Below are 16562 nucleotides of genomic sequence, written 5' to 3'. Positions count from 1 at the left end.
AAATACAATCCATTAGGAATGATATTTCTAAACTTTTGTCAATCCAGTTAGAAGAGTGCATTTATTACATCAAGTTTCGTTTTTTGCTGATTCAATTTCAAAAAGGTCTAATATTTGAATGTTTTAATTAAAAACATGCTTTTATGTGTTTACATCTTTACAGCTAGTTTATACAATAATACATTTTGTGTATATTACATTATTACTGTTTTCGGATGTCTGTTACAGAGCTACATTTCAGCACCATGGACAGTGGTCGTTTAGTTCTATAAAGGCTGACAACACGTCGGCCTCAGTTTTAGACGTTTTTACATTTTAGGAACAATTATTTTGATTATAGAAAACCAAAAACGCAACTTTAATTAAGGCGTGTATCACGCTTTATATACTGATTATTTAATGGGATGTGACGTAGGGTGCGTATATATCTCGTTCACTTTTAAAGATATTTTTTCACTATTTATATTTCATAAAGGCCTATATTGTTTTGTTCCAAATAGCTTGTATAGAACTGTCAACATTTAAATAATTCAATTTAAAATTATGTGTAAATGACTGTGATGTGTTAACATTTAATTATATTTTCAACTTTTACTGAACACTTGAAAACATGTCGTACAAACCCACATATTTCTCAACATAAAAATGCCTTTTTAAGCCTTAATTTTTTTAATTTAATGTGCTTGCTCTTTATTACAGGCTCTTTATTCTCTACTGCCCGCTAGTGTTACCATATCTGAGGTATTGTGTAGAAATATGGGGAAAAAACTACAAAAGTACACTTCATTTATTAACAGTGCTGCAAAAAAGATCAGTTAGAATAATACATAATGTTGGATATAGAGAACATACAAACCCTGTATTCATTGAATCAAAAATACTGACATTCCACAACAGCTGAAATTATACACAAAGCAAACTATAATCTGCTACCCAAGAATATACAACAATTCTTCTCAACAAAAGAGGAGAAATATAATCTTAGAGAAAAATGTAATTTAAAACATTTGTACGCACGTACAACACTTAAGACCTTCAGTATATCAGTGTGTGGAATTAAATTATGGAATGGACTAAGCAAAGAAATTAAACAATGTACTAATATGATCCACTTCAAGAAACTCTTCAAACTTAAAGTGTTTACAAAGTACAAAGAAGAAGAACCATGATAAACATTCTGAATTCATTTCATCCATCCATTCGTTTTCAAGATAATCTTACACATCTCACCATATGAAATATAATTTACCTCACTAATTATTATTTATTTATTTATTTTTATTGTTATTACTGATGGAGTATATTGTGAATAAATTGAGAACAGGAAGTGAACCAAAGTTTTAGCAGCTGCTATGTAAAGGCAAAGGGGTAGGATTAAATAAGCTCTGCTTCTTCCTACTCCTTTTCGAACATGTTGAATAGAGAAACTGGAAATTGTGATGTATCATGTTGTATGCATGCATGTTCCAAATAAACTCAAACTCAAAATATTACTGAGGAGATAATGTGAGGATTGGAATGAGTGTGTGATTTTGTTGTCATTTAATTGTAAAGTTGTTTTCTCTCTGTCTTGATATAAGGCATATTCATAGGAAGGTAATATCAACACTCTTGTAGTGAGTAGGGAATTGTCTGGAGATGTCTCGTACACATAACTGAAAATTGCATGTTTATTTTCCATATATCCACCATCCTTGAGGCCTCTTGTATATTTCCTCCCTATAGCGTGTCTCCTCTTCCACCCGCTTTGTTGCAGGCACCCCACCCTCATGTGTCATTTGTTTTAATTGTAACTACATTTTATTTATTTATTTTAAACCTACCACACATTGGAAAGTGCGTTTCGTTGTGAGGGGTTTGTCTTTTTCAATCATTTCTGCACTAACCATGCACCGCGTGAGTTATCGGCCATTACGACTGTCTAAGGCCGGGGAGGGAGGCTCCCAGCCCGGACTTGAGGTCAGAAACTACCCGCTCTATATGGAAGTCAGGTGGAACTTTTTTTTTTTTTTTTTGGGTTGACCAGCATCATGCAAGACAAAATAACAATACATGCAATTTTTTATAAAATGTGTATTTTTAATCTACTTATGACTCAAACACTTTACACTATATACACTAGTTTGGCCGTGATTAGTGCTAATGCGGTTTCTTTTATAATGTTTGGACATTTATTTATTAGGTATTATTTAACATATTTGTTTGTTGCGTTTGTTTAAAGAGAAAGCGTGGATACATTAAATATACGTCATATTATCTTTGTGTGTGTGTGTGTGTGTGTGACGTCATCAGCATCACCTTGGACATGCTCCACGTGGGCAACTCGTGCCCTGGTGATGACGCCACTGATGATGTCAGCCTCCATGACGTCACCTGCGATTCCTCGTTTTGTACTAACCCCCTTTCATCCGTGCAGGTTGTCATAAAGTCGTGTAGTAATAATCGTCATTGAACGCCAGCTTGATGCTTCGAGTGGGAGTGGGAGTGGGAGGGAGAGCTGCGGGAGAGAGGGAGGGGGGTGGGGGGGGACGCAATGGCTCCCTCCATGTGACCACCACCGCCACGCAGCAAGCCCTGCATGGCGCCGGCGGCTCCTTTAAGAGATGTGGGTTAGTTTTTCTCTTTGGTTATCTAGCTGTATGAGTTTATGCAATATCATAAAGCTAGAGAACCGAATGTAGAAACTAATCCCGCGGTCGTCACGCCCCGCCATGCGAGGGAGGAATGGAAGCAGCGATGATGGAGGGATGGGGGAATCACGCCGCGTGGATCGCATGGAGAAGATACGCCTCCTTTTTTTCTCCCCCCCATTCACGCAGTCCCGTTTTTTGGATGTGTTTTTGTAAAGCCGGTGGAACCTGGACTGGAGCACCCCTGCAAAATACCCCCAAAAAAGGGGGGGATTATGGCGCTACTCTGTGTGTGCCTGCACACCGTGCAGGGGAGAGGTGACACCCGTGGAGGAGGTGCTTCATGCAGGATTGTGCATGCATTTTTATTATTCCATCCACTGTGTCGTGTTACGTGCTAGAAACGAAATGTGCATGGATGTTTGCAAAGAAATGCGTCTGATTGGACCACAAGGTGCCAGTCACGTGCTCCACCACTCCACCTACCCACCCACCCACCTCGGTCAAATCCTTTGAACCTAGAAAAAGGCCAAGGTGCACTTCCTTACTCTTGATATTGCAGTTTATTGTGAAATTCTAGTTTTGCCTGCTGTCTAGTTTGTTTTTTAACATCTATAATATCATCTCAGCATCTAGTTTTACACGTGATACAGTGAAAGATTCCAGGATTTAGCAAATAAATGTACATGTTTTGTCCTTTCATACGGGACTGTCTCAGAAAATTAGTTCTTTATTTTCTGTAATGCAATTAAAACAATTTAAAAAATGTCATACATTCTGGATTCATTACACATCAACTGAAATATTGCAAGCCTTTTATTATTTTTAATATTGCTGATTATGGCATACAGCTTAAGAAAACTCAAAAATCGTATCTCAGAAAATTAAGAATATTTCCTCAGACCAAGTAAAAAAAAAAAAAGATTTATAACAGCAAAACAAAATCAAACATTTGAAAATGTCAATTAATGCACTCAGTACTTGGTTGCATGGGGATCCTTTTGCACGGATTACTGCATCAATGCGGCGTGGCATGGAGGCAGTCACTTGCTTTGGGGACGGCGTGGCGAAGTTGGGAGAGTGGCCGTGCCAGCAATCTGAGGGTTACTGGTTCAATCCCCACCTTCTACCATCCTAGTCACGTCCGTTGTGTCCTTGGGCAAGACACTTCACCCTTGCTCCTGATGGGTCCTGGTTAGCGCCTTGCATGGCAGCTCCCGCCATCAGTGTGTGAATGGGTGAATGTGGAAATACTGTCAAAGCGCTTTGGGCTCCTTAAAAAGGGGTACAAAAGCGCTATACAAGTACAACCATTTACCATTTATTTACCATTTCGTCTGAAAACAGGACTCTGGACCACTCTGCAACTGTCCAGTGCTTCTTTTCCATAGCCCAAGTCAAGACGCTTCTAGAGATTTTAGAGCACTACATGCTTCCATCTGTTGAAAAGCTGTCATTTTCCAGCATGATCTGGCACCTGCCCACAGTGCCAAAACCACCAGTAACTGGTGTACTGACCATGGCATTACTGTCCTCGATTGGCCTGCCAACTCCCCTGACCTGAACCCCATAGAGAGTTTGTGGGGTATTGTGAAGAAGAAGCTGAAAGACACCAGACCCAATAATGCAAATGAGCTAAAGGCCGCTATTGAAGCATCCATAGCACCTCAGCAATGCCACAGGCTGATTGCCTCCATGCCACGCCACATTGAAGCAATAATCCGTGCAAAAGGATTCCCAACCAAGTACTGAGTGCATTAATTGACATTTTCCCAAATGTTTGATTTTGTTTTGCTGTTATGAATCTTTTTTTTTTTACTTGGTCTGAGGAAATATTCAAATTTTTTGAGATCCGATTTTTGAGTTTTCTTAAGCTGTATGCCATAATCAGCAATATTAAAATAATAAAAGGCTTGCAATATTTCAGTTCATGTGTAATGAATCCAGAATGTATGACTTTTTTTTTTTTTAATTGCATTACAGAAAATAAAGGACTTTATCACAATATTCAAATTTTCTGAGACAGTCCTATATACGCAAAGCTTAATTTCTTGCATGTGATGCTTTTAAGGGAAGTTATAGGTGCCTTGCCATAATGTGAGTCTATCCAGGGAGTCAAACCTGCATGAGGCTCAGGCTCCTTTATGGAGGACGCCGTCCAAACCACTCCTTAACATAGCATCCATGCGACGTTGTGCCATATATATACGTTTTGCTGGTGTGGGTGTCTGTGAGTGAGTGATGTACAGGAGCAGATTCTGGAGGCAAGATTAGAGAGAGGCTGGGGTCATGCAGCGCCACCTTTTTTTTTTAATGATGCTGCCTATCATCTGAGGCTGAAAAGTAGCTCTTGCTGGTTCTGCTCTGGGTGTTATTGTGTTATAAGGACCTGTTGAATTTTAAACATGCTATACAGCCCCTTTGCTTCTACAGAGCTACACATTTACCATAGACAATTATGTATATTGTGACACTGTAGCATCACCTCAGTGAGCCACATCGTTTAATAGAGCTGGAGGTTGTTTTAGCCAAAATAGTGCGCTTGCTAATGTTAGATTTTCATTGTGTGCCTGAGTAGTATGAAAAGAGGCAAGCATTCACACTGTTACCATACTTCTGAATACTGATATTGACACTAATAGTATTAAACAAATATTGGCAGTCATTATTCAACAAAAATAACGCGTACATGCTGAAAGACAAACACCAAGGTTTTTGTCAAAATGTGTGAATGCTAAAAAAAAAAAAAAAAGCTTTGACATTAATGACGTCAATGAAAATGTTGTCAGTGCTGACAGAAATAGGGTTATGTTACTTGCCCTGCATGAATATGTGAATTCTGTGAAACAAGCATTCACACTGTCATCACACTGATGTTATTTCCCGTTAAAAAGAAAATAGACAAGATTTTAATCCCAAAATGTTATCTAAAAATGTGTTAGCTAAAAATCATCCAGTAACACCAATGTTATATAATATATAAATTACGTTAGGTTAGGAAAAAACAGGCTATTTCATCCCTACAAGCCTGTTTTGCAGGTTTCTCTGCTCTTCAGGGGATTTTATATTAAGCACTGTATGACGGATAAACCACAGAAACCTTGACTATAATATATAAATTATGCATTTAAAAATCAACTTGCGCATATTTCACCTATATAGTGCCATAAAGTAAAATGTTCACACTTAAAGGGGATGTATTATGCAAAACAACATTTTCTCACCTATTAGTACCTGTTTTTGTGTATTTGGGATCTGCATAATTTCCAAAAATCTAAAATTAAACCATGGAGGCATTGCACAGCTGTTTATAAAACAATCTTGCTTTTATACTTCCTCCAACCCAGAGGAAGTATATATTTGTATAATATCGCCATGCGGATATTACCATGTATGGTACAGATGTACCCAAAGAGCTTTGCGCAAGTCAGTTATTTCCTTTCTATCTTGTTGCGGGGCAGATTGTCTCGTACATGCACATGCTCCCTTTGCTGTTGCCATTTGTACCACAAAGTAGTGTATAGTTCGAACTGTGAAGCGCTACAAATTACAACATGGCTGACAAGAAGACGGTCGAAGTTCAGTTTCAGTTTATTTGGAACATGCATACGATACAATGTAATGCATCACACATTTCCAGTTTCATTACAGCACGTCCGAAAAGGAGTAGGAAGAAGCTGAGTTTATTTAATCCTACCCCTTTTCATACCATAGCAATTTTATCCAATTTCCTTGTTCTCTGTAACAGAACAATGAACAAATAAATAATATACCATAGTAAGCAAACACATATTAAATACATAAATAATCTTTGTCTCAATAAAAAAAAAAGGGTTCAAGATGTTCATCATAATTCTTGTTCTGTGTACTTTGTGAACACTTGTAGTTTGAACAGTCTCTTGAACTGTATCATATTGGTGCTTTGTTTGATTTATTTGGTTAATCCATTCCATAATTTAATTCCACATACAGATATGCTAAAGGTTGTAAGTGTTGTACGAGCATACAAATGTTTTAAATTAGATTTTTCTCTAAGGTAAATAAGACCGGCCACGAAACAGCACCCTGAAGAGACTAGTCAGAAAGCGATTTAAAGATGGTCTGTAAAACATAATCCATGCAAAATTGTGACCAAAAAAACCACCATTACTTGTTCTATAAAGTAGACCACACATTAGTGTTTTACATGTAGAAAAAAAATCATAATTGGACCTCTTTATTAAAAAAAAAAACTAAACTTTTTTGGACAAGTGAGTTCTAAAGATTTAAGATACATTAAAATCAATCTCATTGCTATAAACATAAAAAATGATGCTGTGGAATTGCCAAAATATATTGTGTTTAAATATTAAGTTCTTAATAATTTGATCAATACGAAGGTGTTTTAATGTGTGTGCTTTTGTCCTTTAAAGGGATTATTGCAACATCCAGCTAACACATTTTTGGCACCATTTAATTTGACATGACTATTTATGCGATGACTGCACACACACACACACACACACACACACACACACACACACACACACACACACACACACACACACACACACACACACACACACACACACTGTGTTTGTCCAGTTGTGGTCGAAATGAATGCCTTGCTGAGGGGGTAATAAATGGGGTGCACATAGGAGGAGGAAGAGAAAGGGGGTTGGGGGCGGCTTTGAGATTGAAATTCAGTCTGGCGAGTGACGGAGAGGCAGGCAAGCAAGCAGGCTGACTAGACGTCGGCGTTCTGGCATTAATATATGTCTGTCTGGGCCCTCTTCAGGCCCTCAGCACCAGATGGAGTCTGGTCTGTTCCAACAACACCTGCCATGGTGCATTGTCTCCATCGGTCAACTTACTTTATGTCTGCTTTTAAACATTTTTATTGCCGTCTGATTTTGCATTCTTAGACCATAGACCATTGTGATAAAGATGTTCAGCCTATATTCAGCCATCAGTTCTACTGTCTTACTTGAGCTTTTCCTGTCCTGCTGCATTTCGAAACGGCCATCCTATCTTATACTGGATTGTAGACTGTTGTGTGTGTGACTGTAGGTATTTGTACATCTCTTGCTGAAATCTCAGAGCAGCATTTTCCTAAATGTATGCAAAAATCTTGTTATACAGTTTATCATAATCTTAAATGTTTACTTTGACTTTGTATTTCTTTTAGAATTGTATAGCGGGCCAGATAAATGATCTCGTGGGGAGGATTGGCCCAAGGGCCGCATGTTGCCCCCGTGTGTCAGTGCCTTTTTCCCTCTGCAGAGTACAATAAACACCGAAATATGTTGTTGTATAGAAGCATCCTCAAGGCCTCAATGCAGAGTCTAATGGAGGACTGCCTCCTTTTTCAAAGAAAATAAGAGACATGTTAAATTACGATATTTTTTTCCATCCGGACGATTACATTTTTCTTTTAATATTGTGACTATTCTTGTAAATGTATGACTTTTGTCTCTTGAGATTACAAAGTTTTTCTCTTAATATTATAACTTGTTTCCCAGTAAAAATTAAAAAAAAAAAAAAAAAAGACCCATCAGATTGTTTTTCTCTTAATATTATGACATTATTCTCGTAAAATATTTTTTTCCCCAGTAAAATTACAATGTTTTATCTCCTAATATTACGACTTTTGTATTGTAAAATTATGACATTTTTTCTCAAAAGATAATATTTTCTGTAAATATTACTTTTCCCATAAAGTCACGTTTTTCTCTTAATTTCATTCATTTTAAATTACTATTATTTTTTCCATTCAGACGATTACATTTTTCTTTTAATATTATGACTATTCTTTTAAATTTATGACTTTTGTCTCTTAAAATTACAACGTTTTTCTCTTAATATTATAACTTGTATCCCCGTAAAAAATGTAAAAGAAAAAAGACCATTGGATTATGTTTTTCTCTTCATAATATGACATTATTCTCGTAAAATATATTTTTTCCCAGTAAGCTTACAATGTTTTATCTCCTAATATCACAACTTTTATATTGTAAAATTATGACATTTTTCCTCAAAAGATCACATTTTCTTTACATTTACTTTAGTCCTGTAAAATTTTAACTTTTTTCCCATAAAATCACAATGTTTTTCTCTTAAAAAGAGACATTAAAAAAAAAATTAAAAAAAAGGTAAAATGGGTTGTACTTGTACAGCGCTTTTCTACCTTCAAGGTACTCAAAGCGCTTTGATACTATTTCCACATTCACCCATTCACACAAACATTCACACGCACATTCACACACTGATGGCGGGAGCTGCCATGCAAGGTGCTAACCACGACCCATCAGGAGCAAGGGTGAAGTGTCTTGCTCAAGAACACAACAGACGTGACTAGGTTGGTAGAAGCTGGGCATTAAACCAGGAACCCCCAGGTTGCTGGCACGGCCACTCTTTCAACTGTGCCACGCTGTCCCCTTAGTCTCCTCTTAGTTTTATGAATTTAAATTACGATTATTTTTTCCATCCGGACGATTACATTTTTCTCTTAATATTGTAAATCTATTCTTGTAAATTTATGACTTTTGTCTCTTCAGATTACAACTTTTTTCTCTTAATATTATAACTTGTTTCCCCGTAAAAAAAAAAAAAAAAATGACGGATTATATTTTTCTCTTAATATTATGACATTACTCGTAAAATATTTTTTTCCCAGTAAGATTACAATGTTTTATCTCTTAATATTAAGACTTTTATATTGTAAAATTATGAAATGTTTTCTCAAAAGATCACATTTTCTGTAAATATTATTACTTTAGTCCTGTAAAATTTTAACTTTTTTCCCATAAAATCACAAAGTTGTTCTCTTAGTTTTAGGAATTTAAATTACGAGTATTTTTTCCATTCGGATGATTAAATTTTTCTCTTAATATTATGACTCTATTCTTGTAAATGTATGACTTTTGTCTCTTAAAATTACAAACTTTTTCTCTTAATATGATAACTGGTTTCCCCGTAAAAATGTAGAAAAAAAAGACAATCGTATTATGTTTTTCTCTTAATATTATGACATTATTCTCGTAAAATATTTTTTCCCCCAGTAAAATTACAATGTTTTATCTCTTAATATTACGACTTTTATATTGTAAAATTATGAATTTTTTTCTCAAAAGATCACAACATTTTCTGTAAATATTATTAATTTAGTCCTGTAAAATTTTAACTTTTTTCCCATAAAATCACGTTTTTCTCGTAGTTTTATGAATTTAAATTACGATTATTTTTTCCATCCAGGCGATTACATTTTTCTCTTATTATTATGACTCTATTCTTGTAAATGTATGACTTTTGTCTCTTAAGATTACAATGTTTTTCTCTTAATATAGCTTTTTTTCCCTGTAAAAAAATAAATAAAAAAAATAAAATACAAAAAAATAACCATCGGATTATGTTTTTCTTTTAATATTATGACATTATTCTCGTAAAATATTTTTTCCCCCAGTAAAATTACAATGTTTTATCTCTTAATATTACGTTTTTTATATTGTAAAATTATAATTTTTTTTCTCAAAAGATCACAACATTTTCTGTAAATATTATCACTTTAGTCCTGTAAAATTTTAACTTTTTTCCAAATAAAATCACAACGTTTCTCCTCGTAGTTTTATGAATTAAAATTATGATTATTTTTTCCGTCCAGGCGATTACATTTTTCTCTTAATATTATGACTCTATCCTTGTAAATGTATGACTTTTGTCTCTTAAGATTACAACGTTTTTCTCTTAATATAGCTTTTTTCCCTGTAAAAAAAATAAATAAAAAAATAACCATCGGATTATGTTTTTCTTTTAATATTATGACATTATTCTCGTAAAATGTTTTTTTCCCCAGTAAGATTACAATGTTTTATCTCCTAACATTACAACTTTATTATTGTAAAATTACGAAATTTTTTCTCATAAGATCACAATATTTTCCTCTTATTATTATGACCTTTTTACTCCCACCTCCAGAGACATGCACCTGGGGATAGGTTGATTGGCAACACTAAATTGGCCCTAGAGTGTGAATGTGAGTGTGAATGTTGTCTGTCTATCTGTGTTGGCCCTGTGATGAGGTGGTGACTTGTCCAGGGTGTACCCCGCCTTCCGCCTGAATACAGCTGAGATAGGCTCCAGCACCCCCGCGATCCCGAACGGGGCAAGCTGCAGAAAATGGATGGATGGACGGATGCTAAATTCAGAAACCCATTTGAAAAGTCAGTTGCCCTGTGTTCCAACTTTGGCACTTATTTGAATAGTCCATTAATTTTCTGCTTTCCTCATTTTAACCTTGAACTGCATGTATATATTTATCCAAACTGCCTGTATATATTTATCCAAACCTTTTTTTTGGTCAATTTATGAATTCCGTAGGTTTGGTAGCCTAGCAACAGCCTCTGACCCATGCAAAGGAATGAAAGGGAAAGTATTTGAAAGGCTGACAAGCCGACTTAAATCCGCAAAGGGCGTCAGATTTTCGGTGGATGTAATCTCGCAGTACTTTGTGTAATCGCTTGTGAAGTGCGCCGCTTGTGTGTTTGCCTGCCTGTGTGTGTTTGTGTGTGTGTGTGTGTGTGTGAGTGAGAAAGTGAGAGCGAGCAAGAGATGGCAATTCATTCAGTATTGGCAGCTGAAAAAAGAAATGAAAGAAGCATTTAAAACGTCAAAAGATGGACACATAATTGTTGTTTTTTTTGTTGTTTTTTTAAAATAAAATACAGTCACTGGAAACTTCATTAGGTACACCTACACACATTAGATTCAGTGCGACTGCAGAAAGATTGTGTGTTTGTACCATTGAAAAAAAACACTATAATTATTTTAACCTCAATTGGTTTATTGCTGTTTTTACATAACAACAGACTGGGAGCTACAAAGCAAATTAATTACAAGTCACACTATCCGACATTAAATATTTAGCATCACTTTAGTTTCTTGTGTATTATGGCAAATCTCACAAAGCAGTAAGAGACTTTGGCTTCAAATTTGTAGACTTAAGGTGCATCTTAAAAAATTGAACTTTTTTGGATACAAATACTTTTGTTGTTGTTTTGCAGGTATACGGCACACATGTATATCATCAGCTGTCGGAAGTCCCGCAAACAGGAGAGGATGTATGACTTGCCCACATGGCTGCTTTACCTGCACGCTGTTCAGGTGAGACAAGAAAAATGTGAATGCAACACTCTTGTTTTAGCTCCCATTTTTCATGACCTAAACTCAAAAGATATATATTTTTTTCAATGTGCACAAAAAGTGTATTTCTCTCAAAGATTGTTGTCAAATCTGTCTGAATCCCTGTTAGTGAGCACTTCTCATTTTCTGGGGTAGACCGACTGTTAGGGTTGTACGGTATACCGTTATTAGTATAGTACCGCGATACTAATGAATTATATTCGGTACTATACCACCTCTGAAAAGTACCGGTCCGCCAAATTTGTGGTATCATCCAAAACTAATGTAAAGTATCAAACAACAGAAGAATACGTGATTAATACATTTTAACGTAAGTGTAGATAGAACATGTTAAAAGAGAAAGTAAGCAGATATTAACAGTAAATGAAGTGAAGTGAAGCGAATTATATTTATAAAGCACTTTTCTCTAGTGACTCAAAGCGCTTTACATAGTGAAACCCAATATCTAAGTTACATTTAAACCAATGTGGGTGGCACTGGGAGCAGGTGGGTAAAGTGTCTTGCCCAAGGACACAACGGCAGTGACTAGGATGGCAGAAGCTGGGATCGAACCTGGAACCCTCAAATTGCTGGCATGGCCAACCGAGCTATACCGCCCGAAACGAACAAGTAGATTAATAATTCATTTTCTACCACTTGCCCTTAATAATTTTGACAAAATAATAGAATGATAAATGACACAATATGTTACTGCATATGTCAGCTTGCTTACTTACTACTAAAAGACAAGTTGTCTTGTATGTTCACTATTTTATTTAAAGTCTTACTGAAACCCACTACTACCGACCACGCAATCTGATAGTTTATATATCAATGATGAAATCTTAACATTGCAACACATGCCAATACGGCCGGGTTAACTTATAAATTGCAATTTTAAATTTCCCGCCACACTTCCGGTTGAAAACGTCTAAATATGATGACGTATGCGCGTGACGGAATCAGTTGATGCGGAAGTATTGGCACCCCATTGAATACAATACAAAAAAGCTCTGTTTTCATTTCAAAATTCCACAGTATTCTGGACATCTGTGTTGGTGAATGTTTTGCAATTTGTTTAATGAACAATGGAGACTGCAAAGAAGAAAGTTGTAGGTGGGATCGGTGTATTAGCGGCGGACTACAGCAACACAACCAGGAAGACAGAGATGGATAGCAGACGCGTTAGCCGGCGAACTCACCTTAACTTCCTCCGTCTCGCCGACCGCATCTGTGATCAGGTGAAGTCCTTCGTCGCACCGTCGATCGCTGGAACGCAGGTGAGCACAGGTGTTGATGAGCAGATGAGGGTTGGCTGGCGTAGGTGAATAGCTAATGTTTTTAGCATAGCTCTGTGATGTCCGGTTGCTAAGTTAGTTTCAATGACGTCGTTAGCAACAGCATTGTTAACCTTCGCCAGGCTGGAAAGCATTAACCGTGTATTTACATGTCCATGGTTTAATAGTATTGTTGATCTTCTGTCTATCCTTCCAGTCAGGGATTTATTTATTTTGTTTCTATATGCAGTTAAGCACGATGCTATCACGTTAGCTCCGTAGCTAAAGTGTTTCGTCGATGTATTGTCGTGGAGATAAAAGTCACTGTGAATGTCCATTTCGTGTTCTCGACTCTCATTTTCAAGAGGATATAGTATCCGAGGTGGTTTAAAATACAAATCCGTGATCCTCAATAGAAAAAGGAGAGAGTGTGGAATCCAATGAGCCAGCTTGTACCTAAGTTACGGTCAGAGCGAAAAAAGATATGTCTTGCACTGCATTCTAGTCCGTCACTCTAACGTGCCTCATCCACGAATCTTTCATCCTCGCTCAAATTAATGGGGTAATCGTCGCTTTCTCGGTCCGAATCGCTCTAGCTGCGTTGAAAACAATAGGAAAATGTGAGGAGCCTTTCAATTGACTACGTCACGCTACTTCCGGTAGGGGCAAGGCTTTTTTTTTTATCAGATACCAAAAGTTGCGATCTTTATCGTCGTTGTTCTCTACTAAATCCTTTCAGCAAAAATATGACAATATCGCGAAATGATCAAGTATGACACATAGAATGGATCTGCTATCCCTGTTTAAATAAAAAAATGTACTTTCAGTAGGCCTTTAAGGACAAACTTGTAATAAGAAACATATGTTTAATGTACCGCAAGATTTTGTGTTAAAATAAAGCCAATAATGAACATTTTTGTGGTCCCCTTTGTTTAGAAAAGTACCAAAAAGTACAGAAAAGTATCTAAATAATTTTGGTACGGTTACCAAAATATCGGGACAACACTACAGTTGTGGCGTATCCAGATGCATGATTATTGCACAGGTGTGCCCTAGGTTGCCAAAACCGAGGGGCAACCCAAAATGCTCAGGTTGTCGCCAAGCACAATGCCAAAGATGTTTAAGTGTCAAGGGAGCGTGCTATAGGCACGCTGACGCCAATGTTTATTTCACATTTGGCCTCGTCTCCACATGTGTGTCAGAGAATTTAGCTGCACAACCGGCCTCACAACTGCAAACCATGTCTTTTATAATTGCCTAGGGAAGTAACGATATGAAAATGTCATATCACAGTTACCGTGACCAAAACAAGCGCAGTTATCATTATTATAGTATACACTGAAATCTTTTAACCAAGTTTTTTTGAAAACAAAAAAAAATAAAAATAAAAAGACACACTGTTGGAAACCTACTATTTTGCATGTTTTGTGTTTATGCTTCAATTATGTTTTAGTCTTAGTATTTTTTATATATGTTTTATAAATTTTAGTTTTAATCGCTAAGCATTTATTTTTTTATTTAAAGGCCTACTGAAATGAATTTTTTTTATGTAAACGGGGATAGCAGATCCATTCTATGTGTCATACTTGATCATTTCGCGATATTGCCATATTTTTGCTGAAAGGATTTAGTAGAGAACAACGATGATAAAGACCGCAACTTTTGGTATCTGATAAAAAAAAGCCTTGCCCCTACCGGAAGTAGCGTGACGTAGTCAATTGAACAGCTCCTCACATTTTCCTATTGTTTACAATGAAGCTAGAGCGATTTGGACCGAGAAAGCGACGATTACCCCATTCATTTGAGCGAGGATGAAAGATTCGTGGATGAGGAACGTTAGAGTGAATGACTAGAATGCAGTGCAAGACATATCTTTTTTCGCTCTGACCGTAACTTAGGTACAAGCTGGCTCATTGGATTCCACACTCTCTCCTTTTTCTATTGTGGATCACAGATATGTATTTCAAACCACCTCTGATACTATATCCTCTTGAAAATGAGATTCGAGAACGCGAAATGGACATTCACAGTGACTTTTATCTCCACGACAATACATCGGCGAAGCTCTTTAGCTACTGAGCTAACGTGATAGCATCTGGCTCAAATGCAGATAGAAACAAAATAAATAAACCCCTGACTGGAAGGATAGACAGAAGATCAACAATACTATTAAACCATGGACACGTAACTACACGGTTAATAGTTCTCAGCCTGGCAAAGCTTAACAATGCTGTTGCTAACGACGCTGAAGCTAACTTAGCAACTTAGCAACCGGACCTCACAGAACTATGATAAAAACATTAGCGCTCCACCTACGCCAGCCAGCCCTCATCTGCTCATCAACACCCGTGCTCACCTGCGTTCCAGCGATCGACGGCGCGACGAAGGACTTTACCCGATCACAGATGCGGTTGGCGGCTAGCGTCGGCTAGCGCGTCTGCTATCTAAGTAAGTCCTCCTTGTTGTGTTGCTACAGCCAGCCACTAATACACCGATCCCACCTACAACTTTCTTCTTTGCAGTCTCCATTGTGCATTAAACAAATTGCAAAAGATTCACCAACACAGATGTCCAGAATACTGTGGAATTATGAGATGAAAACAGAGCTTTTTGTATTGGATTCAATGGGGTACCGATACTTCTGTTTCACTGGCTACGTCACGCGCATACGTCATCATCCAAAGGCGTTTTCAACCGGAAGTTTAGCGGGAAATTTAAAATTGCACTTTATAAGTTAACCCGGCCGTATTGGCATGTGTTGCAATGTTAAGATTTCATCATTGATATATAAACTATCACACTGCGTGGTCGGTAGTAGTGGGTTTCAGTAGGCCTTTAAATATTGGTTTGTACTGTAGCACTTTTATATTTATTTGAATGAAAAGTGTGTAACAAATAAAATCTGTTATTATTATTTATTTTTCTGGCAGGCCTTGTGGCGCCCTACTCTCGTCAGCATCGTAAAAACACCCCTGTCTCGTATTCCTCTGAGTAAAGAACGATCACTCTGTACTAGTAATGTCCAGATACCAATATTTTGGTACCGGTACCAAAATGTATTTCGATACTTTTCGGTACTTTTGGATACTTTTTCTAAATGAAGGGGACCACAAAAAATTGCATTATTGGCTTTATTTCAACAACAAATCTTAGGGTACATTAAACATATGTTTCTTATTGCAAGTGTGTCCTTAAATAAAATAGTGAACATACAAGACAACTTGTCTTTTAGTAGTAAGTAAACAAACAAAGGCTCCTAATTTAGCTGCTGACATATGCAGTAACATATTGTGTAATTTTCCATTCTAGTATTTTGTCAACATTATTAAGGACAAGTGGTAGAAAATTAATTATCAATCTACTTGTTCAGTTACTGTTGATATCTCCTTACTTTCTCTTTTAACATGTTCTATCTACACTTCTGTTCAAATGTAATAATCACTTATTCTTCTGTTGTTTGGATGCTTTACATTAGTGATGATACCACAAATTTAGGTAT

General features: G+C 36.7%; 1 long non-coding RNA gene across 1 annotated transcript in view; it reads left to right on the top strand.

Annotated features, from left to right (window-relative positions):
• The window catches only part of LOC133644038 (uncharacterized), a 107543-nt gene that overhangs the window by 1356 nt on the left and 89625 nt on the right, over nucleotides 1-16562 (top strand). The window contains exon 2 of the long non-coding RNA XR_009824723.1: nucleotides 11669-11768. This is a non-coding gene — a long non-coding RNA (uncharacterized LOC133644038). The remainder of the gene's footprint in view (nucleotides 1-11668; nucleotides 11769-16562) is intronic.

The sequence above is a fragment of the Entelurus aequoreus genome, linkage group LG27, assembly GCF_033978785.1.
Source record: "Entelurus aequoreus isolate RoL-2023_Sb linkage group LG27, RoL_Eaeq_v1.1, whole genome shotgun sequence".
In the NCBI taxonomy this organism is placed as follows: Eukaryota; Metazoa; Chordata; class Actinopteri; order Syngnathiformes; family Syngnathidae; genus Entelurus; species Entelurus aequoreus.
This window is presented reverse-complemented; position numbering and strand designations above follow the sequence as displayed.